The sequence below is a fragment of the Cinclus cinclus genome, chromosome Z (assembly GCF_963662255.1).
Source record: "Cinclus cinclus chromosome Z, bCinCin1.1, whole genome shotgun sequence".
In the NCBI taxonomy this organism is placed as follows: domain Eukaryota; kingdom Metazoa; phylum Chordata; class Aves; order Passeriformes; family Cinclidae; genus Cinclus; species Cinclus cinclus.
The window spans coordinates 53,893,711-53,910,773 of NC_085084.1; positions in this window are offsets into that span (position 1 = coordinate 53,893,711).

Consider the following 17,063-nt stretch of genomic DNA (forward strand, 5'->3'; position numbering starts at 1 on the left):
TATAATTTCTTCTATCTCCCTTCACATCTACCTTTTTTTCTTCCTGGACACATGAACTCAAATGCTCACTTCTTGGCAACAGAGCAGTGTGTTTCACCTTACTGTAAACTTCTTACAAAAGCTAAGACACGGTAAACAGCTCTTCTCAGCTACGATATGAAGGCATTTTTTTCTATCTGCTATCTGACTAGAGAAAAAACCCAGACCCACATATGGAAGACAGAATCTCAGGATCTACTATAAAAATAACTGTACGGTTATTGGTAGGTAATAGTCAAGGACAGCATAATGACCTCTGCAAAGATCTCTTAAAAATTGAAGTACTACTTAGCTCCCACTATCTGCTAAAATAGACTTACAACCACCAGCAGGTTTTGCATGAAGCCATTTATATTTTTCCTGGCTGTAATGGAAAAAAAATAAATAGCTGAATTATCTTATTTCCTTACATATTTTTGCTAAGGTTATAGATTTATTATTTTCATGGGTTTTCACATTTAAGGGGGTTAGGCCCTAATTCTGGCACACTTTTTTTTTCTCCACAACAGTCAGTGATTGACTACCTAGATCCTTCTTGGTCACTAGAGAGATCCTGCTTAATTCTTCTGGTCACAGGTTGCATTTTGAACAACTCTTTATCAGGGTTTTCAAACTATTTTAAAATCTCAAGAGGTCATTGGCCCACAAAAAGAACACATATGACTCTGTTGTTTCAACAGCTCAACATAGTTTTGTTTATCTTAGTAGAACAAAAAAGCTATCTAAAGCTATCTAAACCCACCTTTTTTTTTGTCTATATTTGGGGGAAGTATTGTCTACCTCAAAGGAAAGAAAAACATCTGTTCTTTGAATTTGGATGGAAAGCAGAATGTATCACTGTACTGTGTATTTTTTGCTCGTTGTTGATTATAACTGTAATTTATATATCACATCCCCATTTCAGGTAAGGTTCCAGTCTTCCCTTTGAATCTAGGTGTTCAGTTTTTGTTGTTTTAATGAATTGTTACAAAGTACATTTGATCAGTAAATCAGATCAAGTAGGAGTAATGACCTTAATTTTACAAATGAGAATAAGAAACAGTGTCACTCAGTGTCAGTATTCTGATCACCTGGCTGTCAGAAGGAACCACCTATCATTGTTGACAAGTGAAACCCTACAAGTTTAGGTATTTGGTGTGGATAAAACCCTCAGACTCTGAATATGAATCTCACTGAGCCTAATCTATAACAGAAAAAAATGCTTGTTTTCTGAGGGAAAGTGGAACACTGAGTTCTAAAAAAACCTAGATGTATTGTAAAATTAATTAATTTTATCAGGTTTTGATAGATACATATCATATATATTGAAATTTTGTCCAAAAAATTATTCCCGTGACAATTATTTTCTCCAGTTCTACTAGCATGTTTCTAAACAGAATATTTTTAATTTTTTCCAAATATTCTCCAATTTCCCCTGCCTATTCTAACTTCACCATTGCAATGAAGGTAATTTCTTGCATTCTTGTGTTACAATGAATGCCCTTCTTTCTTCTAGAAGACCCAGGAATAGAACAATATTATTCTATGTATTGCTTAGTTTTCTAAGAAATGTTGCCTTGTAAATGATTTGCACAGCATTTCAAGCCTTTGGGTCGTAAGGTGGATGCATAGTAATTCAAAATTATAATGGTTTCAAATCAAAAAACATGTTAAATATTTTTGGATTTACAATGACATTCTCTGTAAATAAAAAGGAGTTTCTTTTCTCTAGATTCAGTAATTTCTTAATAAAACCAGGAACAGAGACAGACACTTTTCTGTACATGGAATACCTGCAGGACCACAGATTTTTGTTAGTGGAAAGTAGTCAGGACGAGGGTAATTGGAACTCCTTTATTTTCAGAAATATAAAACTTATGCATGGGTGAAATTATGACCGTAAAAAGCCATTTTAGTAGGACATACTGGTTCATTTCAGGAAAAAAAAAACACCTTATGGTCATTTGCAAACATTTAATAACAGAATAAGGACAAAAAACAGGCTGAAAAACACTCCTACTCACTCCACATACTTATTCTCTGTGTCAAAGACTGTGTTTGTTGGCAAAAGTAAGTATTTTCAAAACTGTGACAGCTAGACTCAATTTGTCTTTTAAATACTTATGTCTGTTTTTATAAATGAATTCATACTTTCAAATGAAAGTATCAAATTCAAACTGCTCAAGGAATGTGAAATTTCAAAGGCATTTTACCTGCCTGTATACCTTGTCCAGAGTATAAAATTTTAAGCCATCCATTATTTGTGGTAATAAAGATTGTGATTTTTGTGAGTAAAGGTCAAATCTATATATTGATATAATTAATTCAAACTCAGAGCAATTAAGAAACGATCCTACATAGAAAACTGAGCAGATTTGGCAAGGTGGGTAATTTATATCTCAAATCTGAGCTGAGTTTTTGGAAAAAAAAAAAAAGATAAAAACTGAAGAGTAATAGCAATTTTCTTCCTAAGTTTAACCAGTTATCTTAGAAGTAGTAGTATAAACAACAAAATAAAGTGTGAATGAAACATTCACAGATATCAAAGCATATCAATAGGCTTTCTAAAATAAGTTGCCAATTAAAATCATGCACTATTTTCTTTGGCATAATAACAGCTCCTTATATGTCATTATTAGCCTAATTTTCTTTGCTAAAATTTTGCATAATTAGAATACACACTGAAGTCTGAGACGAAACCAAGACATTACTTTGTAGTTTAACTGCAGATGGATTTGAGTAAAAAATTTTGAAAAAGTTCCAAACTTTTTCAAAGCTTGGGACTGTTTGGATCTGGTTTTGTGGTAGTTTTGTAATCCAGTGCTTCCTGTGGAAGCATTCTTGTAGGGTTACACAGGAGTTGAATCAGAGCCTCAGAATATAATGTAAATGGACAGTACCATGAATTTCTGTATTACAAGAGCATGAATTGTAGGATTCTGTGAGGAAAAAAAAGAGTTGCTGTACTTTTCTTAAAGTATAATCAAATTTCTAGCTGAAGAGCTCTGTTTATATCTGTTTCTATGAAGACAACTATAAAATTGCTATTGTCAAAAAAAATTGAAGGTTTTAGACTTGTTCTATTTGATACACCAGCTGGGTATAAAATAAAATGTGAAAAAAAAAGAAGGTAATTTGCATGGTCATTAAATGAATGTATTCTTTGTAATAAATATATCGTTTACAGAAACTTTAGTTTTGTTAAGAACCTGCAACAATTCTTACTTCTTAATGAGGTTTATTAATGAGAGGGAAAAAAATAATAGTACCATATTCAAAATCTGTCTAGAATAAAATAGTTTTGTTTATTCTGCAGCCATGAAAACTGTTCGAATCAATTTCAATCATGTTTTATTCAACAGAAACCAGACAGTACACCAGTTTCTGAAGATAAATTCTATTTGACCAAAATTTAAATAGTAGTGAGACTAGAGACCAATTAATAAATTTGCTCACCCAGAATATTTTAGTAGAAAAAAATGGAATAATTTTTGTGTATGGGCATAGAGTAGGAATATTAATCAGCTGCACGTAACTAGATACCTAGTAATTACATCCTCTGCATCAGATTTTCACCTTGAGTTTCCATAGACATACATGTCAGCTGTTGATCTGCAATATTATTTCCCTGTCTATTCAGTGTGCCACAGAATCTGACCAAATCCTTTTGTCTGAGTCTAGTGTTGCAAACAATGAAACAAACAATGTCAGTTGAGTATATCATAAATTTACTTCTCAGTGGCTGTAGTACAACACTTGCAGTTCTAGGCATGCTACAAAGGGAGCATCATATAGAATTGGCTATAGTGGTTTCAAAAAGAAAATTACATCCAAGAAGGAAAGGTTAAGTAAAGAAATAGAGGATGTGTTGAAGAGAACATATAACTTCATGGAAATGGATAAAAGAACCATCTCTTACCATGTAGAGACTTACCTCATAGAAATGGTGAGATTCAAAGATGTTAACCATTAAGTTCTCATTTGATTGAATATTTATGCTACCTGGAAAAAACAAAGAAACATGCTGAGATGCAACTATTGGTTTATAAATACATGCAGGTTCGTATCAATATTCAACTCAAATATTCCATATTTTTATTATTTTGCAAAGTATCTAGAAATTTTCTGTTTCTTCCTTTTGAATTTTGGAAATTTCAAGGAGAACTGTTTTGTAAATTATCTCTAAGGTTTTCATAAAGCTATCTGTAGATATGGTGTGCCAAGAAAACCAAATGCTGAATTCAGGGAGTACACATGTGCTGGTTAGAGGCTAGCCTCTGCTATGGTCACCATGCAAGACTAAAACCAGATAAAAACTACCCATTAACCTTTGCATGGAAGGGGAGAAAAGGTTTATATGCTCTCTGAACTCAATAATTGCCCACAAAACTACTGGGCAGAGAGAAAAGACAGGTAAATTTGCACTTCAAGTTTAAAAATACCTCCCATTCTTTAAAAAAGCTAGAAAATTCAGCACTCAGAGACTGCCAGTCTGCCACAAATCCATAAACTGAGTATAGCATGGGTACAGCAATGTCAGAATACCATAATGTCTTTTATGAAGCTCAGTTTTTATGGAGCACTTACAGTGAAATGGCACTTCACTCTCCAAGATATTTCAGCTCTGTCTTTCTCAATGAAAAGACTGACATCTGAAGGTGTGATTTTGTGACAAGAAAATTATCCTTTGGAAAGAGGACAAAATGCAAAAGCCTATTTAATGAGTGATAGTGAGAAGACAATCATCTAATTTTGGTTGCTATTTTAACTGAATGGGTTTTAAATCCAAAACTTAGAGGGCTAAAAGACTATTCTGAGTTAGAAAGCAGAAGGACTGGGCTGGCACCATAGAGAGCTGGGGATAAGGACACATGAGCATAAGGATCAAAACCAGTAGTCAGTGATAGGGTTCAGTTCCTCCAGCCAAGGCAGTCTGAGGATAACAGTGTAGAGGGGGATATACAGGACTCTCTGCCTGTCTAGGTCCCATAGCTTACTGTATCTACACAGAATATCTACACAGTTCCCACTCATAGCAACTAACTTGGCTGATGTGTTGTGGGCAAGCAAGCATCTGGACATTCATACCTATCTGGAGGCCACAAAACAATGAGCACAGTGGAATACATGGTGCTTTTGTCCCAGAACGATAAGATAAAGAGTATTATGTGGCAGGGTGCTGGTGCAGATGCCTCCCAAAAACATTGCCTTTGCAGTGGTCTGGGCACAAATGTTGTTTTTCTCAACACAGCAGAAGCATTATCCCCCCTACTGTTGGGGCCTGGCCTGCCTCAGCCCCAGGATGGTGTTGATGAGGTGGCTAAACAAATAATAAAGGGAGGGGAATGACTAAAGAGCTAGAAATTGAAAGCTTTAATACATGGATAAATAAAAAGGGGGTACAAGGACGCAACATAAAACATAACCTGAAACACCTGCTCTCAGCTGCCTCTAAGAAATAAAGTCCTTGCTCCCTAGAAGTTCAATGTCCATAGGTTTATGTTGCTCCTTTAGAAGACCATGAAATGGGGTTGAGCACACACTTATATAGACTATGATGGAATGTTCTAGAAAGCTTCCAGCCAATGACAGACTGTTGTGTAGTCTCTATTTGCATGGTCTCTCCCAGTCATTCCCATAATCCTTTTCTGCTCCATAGAGCAGACAAGCACCATAGCCAGACTGGATATTGTCTATCTTGGCTTCTCAGTGTCCAAGGTCTAGTGCTGTTAGCTGCTGCGGGACTGCTTCAAAGCCCATCTTTTCTAGGATAGTCTCTTACACTTCTCCTACCCATATTCCTAGTCTTGGGGTGTAGGATGGGGTTCAGTGGTGCCCATCTCCATGGGCTTTTTCTCTGTTGGTGGTGAGTAGAAGAAATTGTGGCTGGGCTTCCCCAAGGGATTCTCATGCTCTTCCTTGTGTGCCATCAGATACCCATCTAAAGTGATAGGTTCAGGAATTCTCACAAGCCCCAAGGGGTTCTACCCTGGCTGTCTGGAAATTGAGGCTCTCAGTGGTAGTGTGTAGTGAGCTACAAGGACTTACTCCATCCTAGCCTGTTCCCATAACCAGCTCCATGAACCAGACTGGCCACTCTACTGGAGCTGTAGCAAGGGAGTCTCAGCAATGGCTGGGAGATTGCTCTTTCCAATGTGCAGTTCCAGAGCAGTGAACAGTGAGCCCGGGGCCTGGGGCACGGGCCTTTGCCCCCTGCCTGAGGGGACACTTAGCTGGTCGTACTGGAGGGGCAGAAAACTACTGCTGAGGATGGGCTGGTGTCTGTCAGGCAGGTAAGACATGACTAGTTAAACCTTGTTTCCTTCACTGGATCCTCATTAAAGCATTTACTGAACTGAGGGGCAGGGGTTGCCCTGGGTACAATGGGTTAAGGTCAGCCCATGAGGCTGTTACCTGTGTCCTGGACCCTTTTTGGACAAAGTCCTGATAAATTAGCTCAATGGGATGCAACGTTGGATAAAGCCATACTGACTGTGGGGCCAGGACCCATGGTGTCTGACTGTGGGGGCAGCCCTTGGCAAAGCTAAGGTCCCATAAAGGTTAGTCCCAGGATCATCAGCAGGAGGTGGGAATGGCCCTGAACAGAACTCATAACTCTGGACTCAGGGTAGTGGTCATACTGACTTGTATGTCAGGAGACTCTGAGGGAAGGACACAGATACATTACTCTTCATTTGTGTGAATGGATTATTCCAAAAAGGTTTCCATGTTTCCACACTGTCCTCAAACAATGATATTTTTTTTTTATTGTCTATAACTACAACATGCAATACATTAAAAAAAGAAATTCCCAGAAGTCACTGAAGTGTTGGTAGGTTGTTCCAGGATTGTGTTGTCAAATTTATCCAATTAAAAAAAAGATAAGTGGAGTGTAAAGAACAGAGCCACCATTCAGATTTACATAATGAATATCCAACCATTAATAGATAGTTAAAAATTCAATCTATGATGCAATGAAAAATGAGATATTAGTAATAAAATGTTTGCTGCTGCCTGTGAGGACTCACATACCCAGAAAACTCCTCCATCACTTTTGGAAGCAAATTTTGTTTATTTCCACAGGTAGATTATCCTAGTCACCATTCTCTTTAATATCTTTAATCATACTAATGTTTTAGGGACACAGTATACCAGAAAGGACATATGCTGTTCTTGTAGTGCTTGAGTTGTTATTTGGGAAAGTCTTATCAATATGGACACAACTCACTGAAAGCCCATGTTGACCCCTAATCCTTTTTTAGCATCATTTTGAGGTCTTAACAACTGAGGAGTTTCTGGCCTTTGTAACAGGGAAATTCTGCGGCTTTTTTAACAAATCTGCATCACAGCACTCATGGTCCTCTTGCAAATCCATGAACAAATATTGTATATGTCTGAAACATATCTGATCTTTCAATTATATATTTGAAAGTGGTTTTGTCACACTAGATGTAAATGTCTCTGCATTATTGTCTCAGGCTGAAGAAGGAAAATGAAATTAATTTTTACTGTGGCTCTCTTACCTTCAACCTTGACAATTCAGCATCTTGTCTGCATTATGTTAAAAGCAAGTAATTGACTTGAATATAAAACCTTAAATTTATGTGTCCTGAAATTTCTTAAATTTCATACACTGGACCACTTAAAAACTTGTGAGAAAAAGATTTTATATAGCAACCGTCAACATAAGGGGATAGTTCTCTGATTTATAACTAGAAATAAAGGCTAAAATTTGAGGATTGCCAAACTGCTCTCTGAAAAGAACAGTAACTACAGTTACAGTAGGGAAAGAAATATAAGTTCTTAGTGTTTACAATCATTCCCTATGGAACAATTCTTTTCTGATCACTGTTAACCCATTCCATAGGCTATTCTGCCTATAGAAAAGGAGAAACTATTTATTCCTAAGGACGTATTGACTGTGAATTACTCACTGTCAAGGTTTATCCTCATTGAAGAAAAATTATCCAAAAAAAAATACTTTAGGAGATGCCAGTTGTTAAATGCCTTGTGTCCTCTGTGATAGCTTCTGTAATTGTGTAACAGTCCTTATGTCTTGAGGGGACTGTGAAGCTATTGCTTTTGAAGTTAGCTAATAACTCATGAAAAATATGAGCTCCATCCAAATTAAAATTATTGCCAGAAGGTAAATTATGTAGTGATGTCATATAGCCTGTAGACAGCTGCATCTGAGAGGGCTGGGATGGGTGAAGACTTGCCTCCTACTCACCTTCCCACTAATGGCAAGGTAGAGAGAGTGCCTGACAAGAAGCTCTTCTTTATTTAGAAAACTTAGTCCACTAGGGAAACAGTGATCTAGGTGCCTGGATGAGAGATAGGAAATAGATCAGTCCAGGCAAAATCTTTAGTGGAAAAATTGTCTTCATAATAGAGCAGCAGCAAAGGTATAGAGCTCTTTTGATAGCAATAAATACAACATTGCTGGCAAAAATCAAGTAATTGCCAGTCAAAACACAAAGGAATAATTGTTCCAAAACCACAATTGGAAAAGAAAAAAAATCATAGATGCTAGACTGGAACAGGAATATTTCATTACACCAGAGTGAAATTTGGTCTGGTGGAAAAGAATAAAGACAACTTCTCTTAATTTCAGGATGGCCTGAGATTTTACATTTAACTAGTCTTCAAGAACCTACACCATAACCCAAATTACAAATATTCCAGAAAGAAAAATAGCTGTCTTTTTGAATTGCCATCACCCTAACTCAAACTCATTAGTACATTGTCCCTACTCCCTGACTACAGTTCAGTAGAGTGAGCAGAGCTGTATAATCCTCAGTAACATCTGTCCTGTCACCTTCTGCCTGCTTTGGGTTTCCTGCGTTTCAATCACATTTTCTGATTGCACATCTGTAAGAACATTCTCTGTCTCTAGCTGATCCATACTTCTTTTTTGTCTTGTTGGACTCCATAAGCCTTTGATGATGTGGTTAGGTCTGCAAATCCCCCCATCCTTAATAACAATGTTCTTCTTTTGAGGCAATTTCTGCTTAGAAGCATATGCCAGTTTTGTATACGTTTGTTCAAAACATACAAATATCTTTTGACAATTTTTCCTCTCACCCCACCTTGGTTTTCCATGCCCTCAACAAAATGATGCTCTAATTGAGAGTGTAGATTTATTTACCTGTGAAAATGGAGTTCTCCTTTTGGGAAATGAGAACTGGATGCAAGCTGAACTTCATAGAACATAAAAATATTTTGCTTTTTTAAAAAAAATAATTAAATGCAGGGTGGGGAAGGTAGAGCATGAAAATGAATCTGTGCAAAGATGTGCCTTCCAGGTGACACAGAGATGGCAAGTTCTCTGAGGAGTATCATAGATGGTAAAGGATGAGATATAGGAGTACCATAAACTCAGGGAGAAAGGCTCAAAATGACCCACTTCTGTGTTTATTTTCAGAGTGTTCATAGGTAACATGTAGATGTTTTTTCTTCAGGATACACACTATATCTACACTTGGGCAAGCAGGGTAGATAATGCACAGACAGGGAAAGACAAAAAACGTAATAAAACCAGTAGTTGTGAATTTTGCTTATTTAGCTGTTTGGTTGCTAGGCATATGTAATATGTCTAATTTTTTACACTAACTTCCTTCCAATATAAAAAGAATGTTAGAAATAGTAATGAATCTTTACAAGCAGTAGGTAGGCATGGCCTATGTATCATTTAAAGACCATTTTAAGTGAGTAAAGTCCTTAAGTCCTTAGGTGTATAGAGACTGATCTGTTGTCATTTCACATTTTCTGAATGCAGACTCTGCAGAAAAACGTCTGTAAAATCCAACCATGGACATCCTCCAGGAACCTAACAGCTCCTGACAGATCAGTAAGTCATGTGGGCCATAGCAGTTTCAATTCCCATCCTTGCACTGTTATAGTGAGTGAACTCCAGAAGCAAACTTCTCCACCACAAGGCAATTCTTGTAGTGCCTTAGTTTCACACCTAAAATCCTTATTTCTCCATCTGGTCTCAAACTTAATGGTGGTTCTATATCTAGCAAACTCATATCCTAAGCCCACCTGTTTCTAGGCTCTTCTCCCTTACCTGTAGCCTAGCATATCCTCTATTTGATTCAGTTCCTGCTGTGGCTTACCAGTATACTCCAAGCTTGGTGTTCTAGCCTGGTTCCAATTCTTGTTCCAGATCACTGCCTTCCTTCTCAGCTGAAGCTGTCTGGGCCCAAATCATCATATTTGGCTAAACACTTTTTAAGACCTTTTCTGATGTTAGTCCTTCAAATGTAAGTTGTAAACTAAGGCTTTAACTTTTTTTTTTTATTATTATTATTTTTAGAAAAAACTACAGACCTGCTTTCATGTTCCCATCTGGTTTTATTCTTCTTCTGTAATACAATTTAAAGTGCAGTGCTTAAAGAGTCTGGCAGATACAATCTTCTCTTAGAGATCTAATTTTAAAACATTATCAGCTTAGGAAGAACTCTGTAGGAAATCAGTTCCGGAATATGGAGTAGACTGAGATATCTACTTTGTATTCCACCATTTTGTGAATGACCTTATGTAGACAATTATATTGGACTGATCATTTTACTGATGAAGAAGGACGTGTCATACCTATTTTGAAATTATAAATCTTTATGCTTCATATTTAGTCTCATTTAATCAATCAGACAACACTTCATGTACAAATGTACATCTTATTACTCCATGTAGTGTGGCTGAGATGCTGTCTGTGGCTTTGTTTAGATCCAAATCTGATTTCTTTATAAAAGATGCACCTTCTTTGTATTCAAGATTCCTGTTTGTGTCCTTTTTTTGTTTGTTTTGATTAAGTTGGTGTTGGAATAGATGAGTGGAAATCAAATCCCCTTGCACTAGCAGGGGTTTAAGGTACTTCAGACAGGAACTTTAGGAGAACTTGTCTGAACACTTATTTGCCACACACTCTTTCAATGGTGGATTTTTGCTCTTATCTATTCAATAACATCAATAAAAGTAGTTTCCCATTTTGCTTTTTAAGGTCTTAGCAGCTACTACTTGCAAGCTGCCACTGGGGAATAATTTCAGCAATTAAGTCTACCAGTGTTAATTATTCTTTTACTAGTCCCCTTAGTTTTCTGCTCACTATTTGGCCAGAAACTGTAAAGCTCAAAGATTTTTGCTGCTGTGTATGAGAAATAGCATATCAATAATGTGGTTTTTCATCACAATCCCTTATAAAGCAGAGAAAAGATGATCAAAGATGATTTCACAATTGTTTACATGGGAATTCTTACAAGGATGACTTAAGAGTGTGGCTCTTATCTGCAGTAAGCTATAGCCTGTTACTCTGCAGTTCCAGGGGTAGCTACTGCTGTGGAATCATAAACGAAAACAAGCCATGGAATATTTTCCAAAGCAGAAGCTGTACTGCTCTCCCTGTCTGTATGTTGTGTGTTTGTGCACACATACATGTGCAAGGATTTAGACATGTACATAGAGATATAGATATGTATCTTCTATGAGTATCTTCAAAGCTTTGCTGGATTTTTTTCTTGGCAGCTCATTTTAAGGTTGCATTGGACTGGCAAACATGAAGTCCTCATGGAAGACTGCAATAGGTCTCTGGACACAAAGGTCTTGCAGGATTATGGTTTGTAGGGAGTCCTGTCCTCAGCTGAAGTGTCTGCAAATATTTTACTATCCTGCAAGCCCTTAGAGAGGTGCTGGCTATCGTAATCCAAAGAATGATTTAACCATTTTTGGGAATCATCATCTGCAATTTTTTCCAAAATGATTACAAGCTTATAAGATTAGGTGATATCTGTAATGCTAATGAAATATCCCATCTAGCTGTTAGAACATGGTATTTTGAAAGTATCAACACTTCCAGTTTGGGGTTCAGTTCACACCAAACAGTATGAGATTTTCATGTTAATTTTTATAAAGAATTGCTTGGCAAAATGCTAGAATAAAGTTCATGCATATTGGAAGTTTGTCAGTTATTTCAACATGAACAAATATTGGAGTATTGTTAATTGTTAACTTTTTCATATTGATTTATGTATAGTTTTAGATTTCTCAACCTACACATGATTTTAATAAATCATTCACCAGTATTTTTGAGATATTATCAGAGAAAAAAATAAGCCAACTCCCTTGCCTATTTCCCAGCAACTAAGTTTAACTGCTGATTCCCTCAATATTTTTACATCCCAGTAGAACTGGTTTGGAAATTGCCCACTACACATGATCCAGACAGCTGAGCTGTTTATGAGATGGACACAATTTGAATTCACACATCTCCCTTTATCAGATAAATGTCTCCTTTTATCAGACAAATGACCAGCCCATCTAACTCTTGTTTTTCATTGAGGGTATTTCCTTTTTATTTCAAAAAACAAACACCATCCCCTATTTGCAACTTCACTGAGACAGGCACACGCTTGTGGAAAAGACTTTTTGTTTAATTTCTTTGAATTGTGTCTGCCTATTAAAGATTGGAGTGTCAAACTTAGAAAACTTCATCTACATCAGCAGCATCTAATTTGCAGAAGCAGAAATTCCTGTTTTCAAACTATAATGTAACCAGACTCAAGTGTTTTTCTTAGTAGCATTAAATCATAGCCATAATACCTCTGCCTAAATTCTTTTGCAGCACCTTTGGTTTTGATTTATTGCATCCTTAGCCCTGTTACCAGGAGTTTTACATTATACATATGCTTAAGGAATAGTCAGGACATAATTTTTGATTTCCACATCCAGCAAATAGCTTCTAGTTTTAAAAGAAGCAATAACTGATTGTTGAAGAGGAAATGCCCCAGTCACTATGAGATAAAGCAGTGAAGGGGCTAAGAAAGAAAGGAAAATCAAGAAAAGTCGGCATAAATGAACTCCAAAATGACAGTTAAACTTCTGCAACATCTGAAAGAAGAAGAAACCTGGAAAACTGATCATAAGAAATAACTTTTAGACAAAAAAGGAATAGTTGTTCATATGCTAAATAGAACAAGACTTCTTCCTGGAACAAAATTACATGAAGGAATGGTGCCCATATTTTATGGAGCACTGAATCAGGCACAAAGTAGAGAGCAGACATGCCAAAGTGTCGTCCTCACAGATCTTCGGTGATGCGTTGCTTAATCTTGATCAGGACTTCTTTGCTGCCACATCAGACTGTACATGTGACAAAAAACTCAAGTTCTGTTTCGTCAGATCATATTAATTTCCCAAACAGTATCATTGATTAAGCAAAATTGCTTACACTATGTTACATACAGGCAAAACCTTATAAAAGAAAGGCTTTGTAAAATCAGGCCTGATTTCTTTGGCTAAGCTAATGGCTATCTTGATAAGTTCTGGTGTGAACCTGCCAGCTTTCATGAGAATGGAATCTCATAATGGTGGAAATCTGCTTATTCTTGTGAGAAGGGATTCTAAACCTGGTGACAGCACCTGTGAAACCGATCCTCCATAACTGGAAAAAGAATGCAAACATCCCTAAAGGAAGGAACTGTAGAAGCATGTTGCCACCACTAATGAACTGACCAAAACAGGGTAATGACTACTTACAAACCAATTAAGGTTCGGCACGATAAATAGTTCAGCACAGCCCCTATAAATCTGGGGCTGTGATTAATTAAGACATCTTTCTTAGCTGCTTGAAGAAGTGTGTGTGTCTTGTCTATATCTAACATAAACTCATAGCAACAATGCTACAAAAATCTTGAAATACTTCTTTACCAGCTATATAGCTACCAAAGTCATCTCCTATTGCTGCTTGTCAGCAATTTAAAACCTTATTGTATGTTTGGGATATATCTTTATCCCAGAATACCAGTGAATTTCTCTTTACATAATACATTATATAGCTTCAAAGCAATTTCCCTCCAACTGTGTTGTGTATGTTTTGTGAACAGATCTTTCTACTTGATTTTGGGTTTAGAAAATACTAAAAACAATGATAAAATATTTCCTTTTCCTTCCCAATATGAAAAAATAATTTTACTAAAATAAAAGAAATTTAATTTTTTTACCTAGTCTCTGTTTAATCACACTTCCTGCTTTATTGCCTGCTGTTTTTTAGACCCTAACACTCAATTCCTTGCATTTTTCCTTCTTCAGATATTTTTATTTTTCACTCTGATAGTTTAATCCATAATTTCTATTTAAAACACTAGTTATTATGTTCTAAATCCATTAAATCATATTTAAAACGTCAATAACTTCTTTAAAGGGTCAATTTTCATCACAAAGACATTGGGTGAGTAGTACTGCTAGTAGAATGAGATAGAGACTGTACTTTCTCCCAGGCCTGGGTGGAGCACCAGGTTTTGACTTCACCTGCAAGAAAAAGAGATGAAAAACAGAGACAGTTTGTGCTTTCTAGTGTAACCTGGCAGCCTAAGTGTTGGCATTCTATAGTGGAACAAAGTGAAACCACTTTATCTTGTCTAATGGGACACAGCATAGGAATCCAATGTGTTAGTAGGAATTCTTGTTCACAAGCAGAGTGGTTGCCAACTAGCTAAATTTAGGGATAAAAAAAGAACAGAAACTGCCTACTTGCTGTGGTAAAAAATAATACTGCTCCATCTGTTCCCACTTTCTCATACCTTCTCCACTTTGGAGGGAGAGACCTGTGAAGGTTGTTCTGCCTTGTGAAAAGAAAACTGTGATATAGTCTCTCATGTGTTGGTGGAGCAGGGAGCCCAATGTTGTATGTAAGCAAGACTTTCCCCTCGGCTGCACTAGGAGACAACAGATACTCCCCCCAGAAGAAAAACACATACCTTTGCCAAGGTTTGTTCCAAACACAAAGGAGAGGTAGTTGAACTTTGGAGCAGAAGTTGGAAGAAAAATCATAGTTCCTGACGCTAACATGGGGAAAAGGACATCCCAAATTATCCTTTCTTCAGGTCATATCTAGCCTCCATACTTAATTGGAAGAATGACAATCTTCAGTTTTCTGGGATGTCCTCCTTACAGGATCATAAGAGCTTCCTAGCAAGTCTGTGGATTTTAGTTTTTGTTTTTTTCCCCAGGAGTCAAGGGACTGCCATCTGCTGTTGGACACATTTCTGTGGTTCTACTAAGAAGCTTCTTCTGTGATGGTTATTGGCTCAATTGCTTTAGAGAAGCTAAAGATGAAAATTCAAGCACTGGAATGCAAGATAAATATCCTTCTGCGAGCTGGTGAAGGAGAGGTGGGGGACAGGTGATCAAGAAAAATTGGTTTATCAAAGAAAATCCAGGGTTCAATTAAAAGAGAGGGGAGAGAGATAAACGGACAATTGTGGTTTTCTGGTTAGAAAGGGATACAGAAGAATGAAAAGGAAATCAGGAAGAGAGAAGAGGCTGTGAAAAAAATGACTGAAAGCAGCATAGGAAAGATATATTGTGTTTAGATTAGATTAGAAATTAGAAATTAGGATTAGAAAAAGTCAAGACCTGAGAGAACAAAGGCAATGTCCGATTTTTAAGAAGGAAGGAGAGGAATAGCATTAAAATAGGGGAATTTGAAAAGGGAAAATTTGTTATGCTGGTGGAACTGGGAGAGGGGAGAAAAATAAGAAAAGAAACATGAAAAGAGAAAGGAAGAAAACTCCATATTTAACTCTCTCTTTAACATCTCAGTAATTGCAATTGGGTGGTTCTAATTTGGAGTCCATTTCAATTAGAATGGAATATGTCAATGAAGGACAAATTAAAAATCTGATATCTGGAAATATTACAAGGGATGAATTAGAAAGTTAAATACAGCTTGTGCAATCTCCATCGGTTTTCACTTGTAATACCACACCAATTACACACATCTTTCTATTCATAAAACACACTTGTGTAAGCATTACCATCATAAATTACCCATTCTTGGAAGATGACAAAGAATACATTGTAAGGGCTTTATAAAACAATTATAACAGGTGAAAAACTTCTGCATTCCTTTCTCATTATGTCTTAGGCACTTCTGGGAACAAGAAAGGTACTGAGTTCCTTATATAGTTAACCATGGCCATGCAATTTTGAGCCTGACAAGCTATCTAGACCTTAGCTCAGCTAAGGGAAAATAAAGTCCTCATTGTTAAGCCAGAAGAAAAAACTTACAGCTGCTATATGTGTAGGTAAATACATGGAAAATGGAGATGATTATATGGACCATGAAAACTGCTAGTTTATGCATCCTACCATTTCTAGGTCACATCAAACTGCACATGGTGTGAAGAAGTGCAGATTTCAATTTAGGTAATGTATATGCAATTGGAGTAGAGCAGGGTCCATGACTATGACAATCTATCTCCTGCAGATTAATGTCTGGTGCAGGCAGGTATGTCATAAACTATAGCTTAATATGGAGAACCTCTCAGTTTTCCCCTCATTTTCACTAATGCATTGTGTGTGCTTCTAAGAGATTCACAGTAGATGTAGGGCTATTGCTTTTAAATGTTGCCTCTGACCCAGATAATGTCAAAATGTCTGAATACGCGATGCTCTTTTTAGAAAGAGCATCTCTAATGTAATGCAAATGCACATTGTGGGGAAATTCCAGCTGAGAAAATGAGGCCTTATATTTCTAAAACTATATACATGTCAATAGCCCATTATTCTCAAGTTCTAAATGTAATTGCAGCCCATCTTGGAATGAATTCCTGAAATAATAAAATACACTGAGTAGCAGTTACTGTGTCTTCCAGTTATTTTATGCTCTCCCTTGCCCTGCAAAAGAAGAAAAAAAAAAAAAAGAAAAGTGAAGTGAAAAAAGGGGAGGAGAATAGAGTGAGGAAGGCAATGAGGGAGCGAGAGAAAAGATAAAAGTGAAAGTCATATCGTTTTCTCTAATATGTTATTGGAACACTCTGTGCAAAAATATGCTGGACTCCTAAAAAACATTACAACACTAACGCATCTGAAGCTTTTGTATGAATATATCTCAGTCCAATTTTGTATGACAAATTATTTCCAGGCAATTAAGAATATTTATAATTGTTTTCCTTAGTTGGAACTTTATTCTATTTCCAAATTTCTTTTAATCTAATGTTTCCTATAAAGCCTGAACAGCTGTCATTTTGAAAGAATTCTCTCTCAGT